The sequence below is a fragment of the Talpa occidentalis genome, unplaced genomic scaffold (assembly GCF_014898055.3).
Source record: "Talpa occidentalis isolate TD23 unplaced genomic scaffold, MPIMG_talOcc4v2.1 talOcc4.15, whole genome shotgun sequence".
Classification (NCBI taxonomy): domain Eukaryota; kingdom Metazoa; phylum Chordata; class Mammalia; order Eulipotyphla; family Talpidae; genus Talpa; species Talpa occidentalis.
This window is the reverse complement of record NW_023601543.1, coordinates 31,818,792-31,829,891: the sequence shown is the minus strand read 5'-3', so window position 1 is coordinate 31,829,891 and position 11,100 is coordinate 31,818,792. Positions and strand designations below refer to the sequence as shown.

At 46.4% G+C, this 11,100-nt stretch overlaps 1 pseudogene; it reads left to right on the top strand.

Moving 5' to 3' along the window:
• Positions 1-1,212: 1,212 nt before the first annotated feature.
• The window catches only part of LOC119245567 (splicing factor 3A subunit 2-like), a 37,851-nt pseudogene continuing 27,963 nt past the window's right edge, over positions 1,213-11,100 (top strand).

Genomic DNA, 11,100 nt, shown 5'->3' with positions numbered 1-11,100 from the left:
AGGCGTTTCCATGCATTTCTGGTGGTGATTTAAAATGGTACAACCCGGGGGGGGGGGTGTTTGCTATCTCCATGTGTAATTCCTCTGGAAACAGTAATCTCTCTTCTAAGAATCTATCCCAAAGAAACAATGCAAAAGATTTAAAATACAAAAAAAAAAAAAAAAACCATAAGCACAAGGTTGTTCTTTAGAGATTGCTACAGCAGAACAGTAGAAACAAGACACATCCACCAGAAACCTGGGCACACAGTCGTCCTAGTGCCCCGTGCAGCTGTAAGAGCAATGAGGACTTCCCCTCCGCACTGCTATGGAGAGACGTCCAGAGCGTATTGAGTGAAAAAAGCTGGGTGCACTAAATACAGAGCTGCTGCAGTCCAATACAGTTGCCACTAGTGCCAATGGGTTCAAGTTCAATCTCTGGCCAGGGAGCTACCCTCATGGCACAGCAGACCTCTTGTGTCTCACCCATTGCTCCTCTCAGCAGTGTATTTCAGTCAATCCACCTGTTCTGTTCCCCACTCTGACTCTGGTGAATCTTCTCACACCCCGTACCTCTGGCCTGCACCCCAATTCTTGTATGCATAAATAAATCTTTAAAAACCAATGTAAATATAAATAGTTTAAATGAAGTTACAAATTAGTTCCTCAGCTGCAGGAACCACATGCTAGTTGTATGGCATCCACAGGGACCTAGCTGCTGCTACTTGGACGGCACAGATACAGAAATTCTCATTTCTGTAGAAAATTCTACTGGGCTGCACTGGTGTTGAACATGCCACCTTTACCTCTGAACAGGGGAGAAAATTAATATACATTTGGTCGTTGATTACATTTTTGAAAACTGGAAGGTTAGGGCCTCCCCGGTGGTGCAGCTATTGAGCGCTGGGTTGTGAGGCTGCCTGCAGCCTCTGCAGCACCGGTTCGATCCCCAGCTGCTCCCCGGCCACCTGAGGAGGGTCCCACGTGGCGCGCAGACCTCTCCTGCCGCCCGCTGCTCCCCTCAGCAGTGTACTTCGGTCCTTCTGCCTGCTCTGCTTCCCGCTCTGGCTCTGGTGAATTCTCTCACCCTCCCGCGCTTCTGACTGTGCCCAGTGCTTGTATAAACAAACAAACAAACAAACAAACAAACAAACAAACAAACAAATAAATAAATAAATAAATCTTTAATAAAAAAAAAAAGAAAACTGGAAGGTTAATACAGATCTAATAAAAATGATCGCCTATGAGGTGCAAGATGAGCAAACCAAGATAGAAGATGATGAGCACTCTCATAAAAAGCAGAAGACAGAAACACTGACTCCATGCATTGAAAGACGTAAGAAACAATGTCCCACCCAGTAGTAATGACCAACTCTGGTCCCATATTGAATCCTCTAAAATCATCTCCCACTAAAAGGGATCAGGTTTCCTCGGAGAAATTGTTAACAGAGTGGTCTCCAGGGAAAGGGGAAGTTCCAGGTTCCCTGTCCCACCCAAGGAAAGGTGGAGCTGAGCTGGGAGAAGGAAGGAGACCTGAAAGAGGCACAAGGAGCAGAGACATGTGAAGAAACAGCTGAGCTTGCTTCTCGGCCTTGACCCTGTGCCAGGGACTTTGGGGACATGAAAGGAAACTTGAAAGAAACAGACATGGGTGAGAGACCCGTGGGGTAGCTGACAATGGCAGCCTTTATCTTTTATCTTTTTTAAAAATTTTTACATCATTTTTCATTTTTGCACAATGTATGCATTTTCATCTTGGTTATATTCCCCATACAATTCCCACCCCCCTTGTTTTGCTCCTACTCCCTCCCCCGCCATCCTATAGTGTGTCTCTGGTTTATAGTTGCTTGTTGATTTTGATTTTTACTTTATTATAATTAGTCTTTTTCCTGGTCCCTTATTTAGGTTTTCTAAATTCCTGCTATTTATAATAGCTAAGCTATGGAAACAACCCAAATGTCCCAAAATAGATGACTGGATCAAGAAGATGTGGTACATATACACAATGGAATATTACTCAGCATTCAAAAAAGATAAACACATGCAATTTGCAGCAACATGGATGGCGCTGGAAGGGATCATGCTCAGTGAAATAAGCCAGAAAGAAAAAGAAAAATACTGGATGGTAGCCTTTATCTTGACTTGGGTTTTAATTTTGTTCTTTTCCTTCCAGACTTGCCTGGCCCCTTCTGCCCTTTTCCTGTGGGTCCCCACCAGGGGGTGCTTTAGACTTGTGGCAAGCTCGTAGGCCTCAGCAGTTCTGCTTTGGGCAAAACCAACTCACCATTCACCTTCAAAGGATCCCAGGGAAACACATATTCTGAAAAGTGGAAATACTGCAAAATAATTAGGTGTTCATGCTCCCTCCCGTGGGTTACATACTTCCATGTAACCTTGTAGTCGACAAGAAGCAGTTTGTTTTATAGAAGAATTCTAGTTCATCGGGCCTCCCTGGTGGCTCAGGGGTTAAAGTCTCAGCGCTATCAAGCTATCAGCAGCCACTGCAGCATGAGCATCCCTAGCCAGGGAGCTATCTCGCATATGGCGTAGCAGACCTCTCCTGCCTCGCCCGCTGCTTCCCTCAGCAGTGTATTTCAGTCAGTCTGCCTGTTCTTCTCCCCACTCTGTCTCTGGTGAATCTTCTCAACTCCCTGTACCTCTAGCCTATACCCCAGTTCTTGTATGCATAAATAAAAAATAAATCTTAAAAAAAGAATTCTAGTTCATTAATGCAGGAGAAATTGTAGAATTAAAATGTACCCTTTTACAACTGTTAGTGAAATGTGGATCTAGGCAATCCTCTTTAAGAAGCCAAAAAATACTTCTGGTAAAAGGTGGGAAATTTCAATGGACAAATCAGGCTGTGACACTTGAGCCCACTGATCGGTCTCAGTGACACAGGAAGAGACAACCAGACACGATAAAGACATTGAGGCAGTGCTAAGCCAGTGACTGATCATCTACAAGCAGACAGGCAGATGAAAGAACAGGGTAATACCATGTGACAGCAAGGCAAAGGAAGCATGAGGATTGCAAGCAAACCACCAAGGCTAGGGAGGGGCAGGGATGGATTCAGAGCAGATGTCACAGGGAGCTGGCCCCTGGCAGCACCTTCATTTTGGGTTTCCAGCATCCAGAAGTGGGCAACAGTAAATTTCTATTATTTAAGCCACGCAGCTTGTGGCAACTTATTAGGGCACCTTAGGAAATGAAAGCAGTCCCTCACCTATAAAACACTGAATAGCTCTTTCAGGGAAGAATTGCTCCCTTATTGACCTACTAGCAGCAAGGAGAAGAAATTGAGATCCAAATCAAACATTAAAGGAGTCATAATTTTAAGAATACCTTGTTGTAAATATACTGCAGTGCTTTTCACCTTGGATGAGTACCACAACCAAGAGGAGAAAGATATTCACACCTCTCAACCAACCACCCTTTGGGAGGCAGCAGACCTAGGGCGGGCCCAGGAATCTGGAATTTAACTAGCACCCCTGACGATTTTGAAGAAGTGTTCCACGGACCACACTTGGAAAAATTCTGCCCTGAACATCTCAGGTTTTTGTAGCATTAGATTAATGTCTACCATGAGAGATTCTGTGATATCTGGATGTCTGTTAATATAATTTCTGGAAAGTGCTGCACTGTTGCTCCCCTCCCACCTATGGCCATAGATGGCTCTCCCCCCCTGGAATCACACTTAACTCCAGAGTATTCCTGGGTGGTCAGGAGCACTGGGTGTTGCTACCCTGATGTACAGATGAGCCTGGTCGAGGGCAGTGGCTTCCCTAGCGTCCAATTTCAGGTTTTCAGGTCTAGTCTCCCAGCCAGAAGAGATCCCAGGCCGCAGTGGCAAGCTGAGTGCCAGTCACTAGACCACCCCGGGTTAGTATCTCAGGAAGCCGCAGCAGGAACTTCGCTGATGCTTAGGCAAGCAAGCAAATGAGGCAGATTTGTTTAAAGAAATAAAAAATTTATTAAGGAGAAAAGAAACAGAAATAAAGTAGGACTCCCACGCTGGTAGAACTATGCCTGGGAGGGGAAAGGAAGCCGAATGGGCCTGTGTCTAGGACATATTTAAACCTTTTTTCTCTGTTCTAAAAATCTTGTCATCCTCTTTGTGACTAGCTCTCTCTGGCTGTACTTCCCTGGGCAGCTCTGCCCAGCTTTACAGCTCTTATCTTAGTCTTTCTTTCACTGCCCCTGTCCAAATTCTCTTAAAATTTACTCTCTTTATTAGCCTTAAAATTTATTGCCCTCATTAGCCCTCCTGGATTTCTCTGTCCTTATCTCAGAAGCTTTTTTTAACTCTCCCGAAGTCCCTGGAAGTCCCTGCGTGCACTGTCCCTGAAGCTGCCTAATTAACCCTAACATGCCCCGGGACTCACAATGACGGGCCCTGGTCTCGCCACTCTTGCTCCAGGAACCGGTCGGGCACCCTCGCCATCACACTGGGCTCTTCTCTATCAGCTGCTGCTCCTGGGCTCCGGGTCCACGCCCTGCTCTGATGGCCCACTGGAGGGAGAGTCAGGGGTGAGACAGGACTTGGGAGGGAGGAAGGTGAGAGGAAGGGCAAGCGCAGAAATGCAGGGCGAGGGGCACAGAAGTTCTCGCTGTGTCCCCTCAGCTCCCTGCAGGCTGCGGATGACACGGTGTCCCGGCCCAGCCCCGGCCCTCAGCCCTCAGCCCCGCCCGCACACAGCGGGGACACGGACGCTCCCACGGAAGGGCTTCTCCCTGTGCTCCGTGTCCAGACTTCTCTCTGGCGGTCGGGCTCTCGTGTTGCTGTCACAGGCCTCGCACTGGCACGACGAAGGAGGCACAGCTGGAATGGGGGCCGGAGCACTGCGAGGGCCTGCTGGGCCCACACAGGGTAGGTTGAGATATTCAGAATGTTTCTCTTCAAGTCCTCAGAGCCGTTCTCTGAGGTGGGCATCATTACTTCCTTCGCACACTTGGGGAGCTACTCAGGCTCGGAGAGCAAAGTGCATGACGCTCCAAGAATCCCAGAGAGGTGTCATGCGGGCACAGATGCCAACTCAATGGGGCTAACACTGGCCAATTGTGTGAATACTTGAGCAACAGAATAAATAATAATAACGTCAGATGGTAACCCTTTGAGCAAAGTAGGAATCCATGAGTCATACTCACAAATAAATACAGGAATTACTAAATAAATGGTAGGGGAGAAGGGAACACCCTCCCAACATTTGAATGTCAATTTGTAAATCTAGAAGGAATAATAATAATAAAAGCAACACTTAACAACTATCATAGCAATGAGTGAGTCAGGCAAAAATTTTGAATGGATTTTAGTCTGTACCAACTCCCAGAGCAGTTACTGAGTCACCATGCTGGCCAAGGAAAACCGAAAAAACAGCGACCATCCAGATTGTATTCCCTATCATGAGCGAGGCACTGAGTAGGCCTGACACAGTGATTGGCATCGAATAATCTCTCACAATAAGTATCCCTCCCAGCATCAGCAATACACACGAACATTCATACGCACTCACTTCATAATGCTATCTCCTTTTTCCTACTAAGAACCCAGAATTTCGTTGAAGTGGGTTTGTTTGAAGATAAAGAAGAAAACTCCACAATTCAATTCTAAGCACACAAATGACGTTGAAAGCTACTTAACTATTTTATTTCAGTGACTGATTTTTTTAAGATGATCTGTAAATTTGCTCTGGGTCATTTTCCCCTCTAGTTTCTGTATATTACCAGTCACATCCAAAAGCTAACGGTGGGGGCGAGGGAGACAATAGTGTGGCATCACTGGTGATGAAGTTTCTCACCCCAGCCAGTAAAGCCCTGAGACCCTCATCAAGGACTTACACATTTCAGGGGTAAGGGGGTGGACAGGGAGGTGGCTTCCTCCTCCAAGAGCGGCTCTATAGGCGGGCCCTGCAGATTTTTTTTCTTTTAAAGATTGATTGATTGATTTATACAAGCAGTGGGTACAATCACAAGTGCGGGAGGGTGAGAGAATTCACCAGAGCCAGAGGGGAGAGCAGAGTAGGCAGAAGGACCGAAGTACACTGCTGAGGGGAGCAGCGGGCGGCAGGAGAGGTCTGCACGCCATGAGGGACCCTCACCCGGTGGCTGGGGATAGAACCGGTGCTACAGAGGCAGCTTTGCAACCCAGCGCTCAACCGCTGCACCATCACGGAGGCCCTTGTTGTTGTTTTTAAAGATTTATTTATTTATGCATATAAGAGCTGGGGTATGGCCAGAGGTGTGGGGGGTAAGAGGATTCGCCAGAGACAGAGTGGGGAACAGAACAGGCAGATTGACTGAAGTACACTGCTGAGGGGAGCAGCGGGAGAGTCAGGAAAGGTCTGCTGTGCCCTGTGGGTTGCTCCTTGGCCGGCTGGGGGATCGAACTCGTGCTGCAGAGGCTGCAGACAGCTTCATAGGCTGTATCTTAACTCACTGCGCCACCAGGGAGGCCCTGGCCCTGCAGATTACTGACACCAGTATGGATGCTTACTTTACGGAAAACCACTTGGGCTCCTAGGAATGCAAGCCAAGCCTGATGCTGCCCAATGAGGACAACTACCTTGCACACACCCAAGGAAAAAAGCATAAAACCAACTAGGCCTGGGGAGCAGCCAAGGAGGCCAAAGAGGCCCCCTCCCAGCCAGCATCAGAGAAGGTCAAAGTGGAAGTAAACAAGTCTGTGAAGACCAGCTGCCCTAGCTACTAAGTGACCTAACAGAGGGACATGGACATGGGCCAGCAGAGTCACATCTTCCAGATTCACTACCCTAGTTCACTGAGGGCATCAATCCCCCCAACACACTGCTTCATGTCTGCCCACTGTGCCTGCAGACGGGCACTGCAATACCTGCTGATGGCCTCCAAGACCTATGAGACATTGCCTTCAAGAGGGCCAGCAGGGAGACCAACAAGGCTGAACACAAATTTTGGACTCATTGGAACTGGAAACAAAGAAGTTCTCGGTGCAGTTCTGTTACAGGGCAGGGAGAAGGGCAGCCCAGCACCCCCAAACCTGCCCGTTCTAAGTAGGTTCTGCCATCTGCCGCATCAAGACAAAACATATAGACCTTTAATGGAAAGAAACTTTAATACAATTAGTGTGCAATACAGAAAAGACAAAGAATATAGTTTTTAAATCAAGCACCCAAAGTTACCAGTCCCCTTGTAGGTAAATGTCCAGCCAAACAGGGTTGGCCCAAAGCAAAGCCCAAAAGCCTGTCAAAAGTCTAAAGCACCTTCCGGTAGGGACCCATAGAACGGGGTGAGAAACAACCAGACAAGACTGGGAGAAAAAGAGCAAAATCAAAACCAAGATAAAAGCTGCCATTGTCACCTCCCCAAGGGTCTCTCACCCACATCTGTTTTACCCAGTCCAGGACCAAGAAGCAAGCGCAGCTTCTTCACATCTCTCTGCTCCATGTGCCTCCCCCAGGTCTCCTTCTGGCTCTCCAACCTGCTTCCTTCCTTCTCTAGTCTCCTCTCCAGCTTCCTCTCCTCCCTGCTCAGCTCTACCCTCCCTTGGGTATGTCAGGAAACCTGGAACTGCCCCTTTTCCCAGAGACCATCCTCTTATAGTTCCACTTCAATTTGGGAAGGCCTTGGGATCCAGCTGAGCCTGTGGGCCAGGCCTCCTGGGGCTCCCACCACCAACTCCATGGATGAATGGCCTGCCCCCTCATTGCTGGCTACTTGAGTCTCTGCCTCCACATCTACCAAGAGGCCTACAGCTGCCACCCATACTCCCAGGCTCTCCCAAGCTGCCCCCGCCTTAGCCTGGTGTCCACTTCCCAGCTCCAGTAGTCCACCCACCAACATCTGGGTCCATCTGTCAGCTCTAAGGGTCCACCTTCCCCCCGCTGCTTGGGTTCACCCCCATGTCCCAGGGGTATACCTAACAGCTCCCACAGTTCACCCCCAGACACCTGGGGTCTATCCACCAGCTCCTGGGGTCCATCTACCAAACCTAGGGATCCACCTCCACCCTCCTGGGGTCTACCCCCATTCTTTAGGTTCCACCCAATAGCTCCTGGGACCCATCCTCCAGTTCCTGAGGTCCACCCCTCAAACCCAAGGGTGAACACCCCAACTCCCATGCCCCCAATACTTATGTCCTCCACTGCTCTTCCAAAGACCCTGAGAATATTCCTCCCCTTCCCAACTGAAACACTTCACCCCACCCCCCAGCAAGGCTGGGTTTCTTTTTTCCTGTGTGCTTCCACTGACCAAGGGTTGGTGCCTCAGCGCTCATTAAACAGTCTCTCTGGGGAAAAGAAACAACTGATATGGAAATCTAGATAAAAATATTGTTATGGTAAATTTTAAGCATCAACCATCTTTTCCACCTGGTATTACCTGTACTTTCAACCAGAAAAATACCTTACAACATTTGGTTACTAACAAAAAATACAATACCTGCAAACTGCAATTGAAGATACTGTTATTGACAACAGCCATCAGAAAGCATAAACTACATCGAGTTCTACATAATCTGTGTAGCAGTTCTGTGTCCATAGAGGCATAAGGCCTATAGTCTGAACCCTGCAAAACATTGCTGAGCGAGATTAAAGAATGCCTAAACCAATGGGTTCTTCTAGGGTCAGAAGAAATTCAGATTTCTTCTCCCCAAACTGATCTATAGATGTGATGTAATCCCAATAAAAACCCTAGCACTCATTTTTTAAGAAAGAAACTGACAGACTTATTCAAAAGTCATGTGCAAATAAATGTAAAGAGCCTAGACTATGAAAAACAGCTTTGAAAAAGAAAACAAAGTAGGAGTATAAGTACTATCTTATTTCAATATTCAACATAAATCTGTAGTAGTTAAGACAGTATGGTACTGGGATAAAGGCAGAAATGTATATCAAAGGAACATACAGAGTCCAGAAATAGATCCATGCATATTTGGACAATTAATTTTCAACAAAGCTACAGAGGCAATAAAGTGGAAAAAGGTAGTATTTTCAGTGATGGTACAAGGACAGGTAGATATCCTTGTGCACCAGTATAAACTATGACCCATTTAATGTATCATATATAAAAATCAACTCAAAATGAGTCACAGACATAAACATAAAAATTAAAACTATAAAATTTCTAGGGCCTCCCTGGTGGCCTAGGGGTCAAGTCTCAGTCCTACCACCATGAAGGCCCACCGCTACTGCCTGAGTTCGATCCCTGGCCAGGGAGCTGACCCACATGGTGCAGCAGACCTCTCCTGTCTCGCCTGCTGCTCCCCTCAGCAGTGTATTTCAGTAGATTTGCCTGTTCTGCTCCCCACTCTGTCTCTGGTGAATCCTCTCACTCCCCCCCATACCTCTGGCCTACACCCCAGTTCTACACAAAAATAAATTAATAAAATCATTTTTATAAAAAAAGCTATAAAACTTCTAGAAGAAAACAAAGGAGATAATTCTTCTGGACCAAGGTCGGGTGATGATTTCTCAGCTATGACATCAAAAGTAAAATCAAAACCTAAGTGAACAAATTGATAAAGCAGATTTCCTCAAAATTAAAGACTTAGGTTCTTCCAAAGACACTGTTGAGAGAGTTAAAAGACAAGTCACCGACTGGGAGAAAATATTTGTAAATGATATGCCTTATAAAGGACTTGCATGCAGTATTAAAAATTTCACAAATGTCACTAAGAAGAAAACAAAACTACAACAAATTAATGGTCAAAAGATTTTAACAGTACTTCACCAAAGAAGATAAATAAATGGCACATGGAAAGTTGCTCATGTCATTAATTATTAGGGAAGTGTCATACCACTACACCCCTTTAACAATGGTCAAAATGAGACCGGGCGCACAGGGGAGTGCGTAACCGCATCGCCATTTTAGAACAGGGACCTTTCGTCAATAAAGACTGTTTGAAACCAGCAGAAGGCTCCCGGTGGAGCCAGAGGTGAGCTGGGAAGTTCGGCCCAAGCCAAGCCCCTTCCGGCCAGCAGTCCGAGCCCAGAGGGGTAGCGGCACCCAAGGCCGGGGCAGACCAGGAGCGCAGGGGAGTGCATACCCCCATTGCCAATTTAGAACAGGGACCTTTCATCAATAAAGACTGCTTGAAACTGGCAGAAGGCTCCCCACAGATCCAGAGGGAGAAGTTTCCCTGTATAGTCAGAGGTGAGCTGAAGGCCCTCACAAGCCTGGTCCCGCCTGGCAGGAAGTTGAAGCCCAGACGGGGATCCAGTTTTCTTGGAAACCAGAGTGCAATCCAGCTGCCCCACCTCCAGGGAAGTTTGTGGGACTTCAAGACACACCTTTGTAATTAAACACAGAAGGAGGAAATATTCTGTGTCAGCGACTGTTAACATACTCAAAGTACCACTGCCTCACTAGACTTCTGGCATAACAGTATTTGACTCGTTGGACCACCAGTTTCTGAAACCCCACAAAGAGCACACCAAAAAGATGCTGGCCAGTACCATGGCACAGTGTCCCAATGCATACGGCAAATTAGAAGACAGGAAGCAGAGAGAAGAAAAACTACATGCAACCTAGCAACTCCTAAGGGGAAAGACACACCACAAAAAGAAAACCACTCACCAGATGGCAACGACAGTGACTTGGAAGAACTTCTGAGCCTTCCAGAAAGAGAATTTAAATTGCCGTGATTAAAAAAACTGACAGAAGTCATAAAAGAAAACAATGATAAGGGAAAAATAATCAATGATCAGAAGAATGAAATTGAGTCCCTAAAGAAGGAAGTAAAAGAAATGTAGGAGATCAAAGAATTAATGGAGGAGCTAAAGAACTCTGGGAAAAGCAACGAAAGCAGAATAGATGAAATGGAAAGAACGAATAAGTACTCTTGAAGAACAGAAATAAAAAGAACCAAAACAGAAAAGGAAAGAGAAGTACGAAGGAAAAAGACTGAAGAAAGACTTCGGGAACTATCTGACTCCATGAGGAAAGGAAATATAAGAGTTATAGAATCCAGAAGAGAGGGAGAGATGTAGGAACAGAGAAAATATTCAAGGAAATAACTGAAGTGAACTTCCCAAACATGAAAGAGCTGAAAATAGACATACAAGAAGCAAGAAGAACACCAAAGTTGATGACGAAAGGAAAAATACAGCAAGACACATAATAGTAAAGCTCCCAAGAATCAAGACA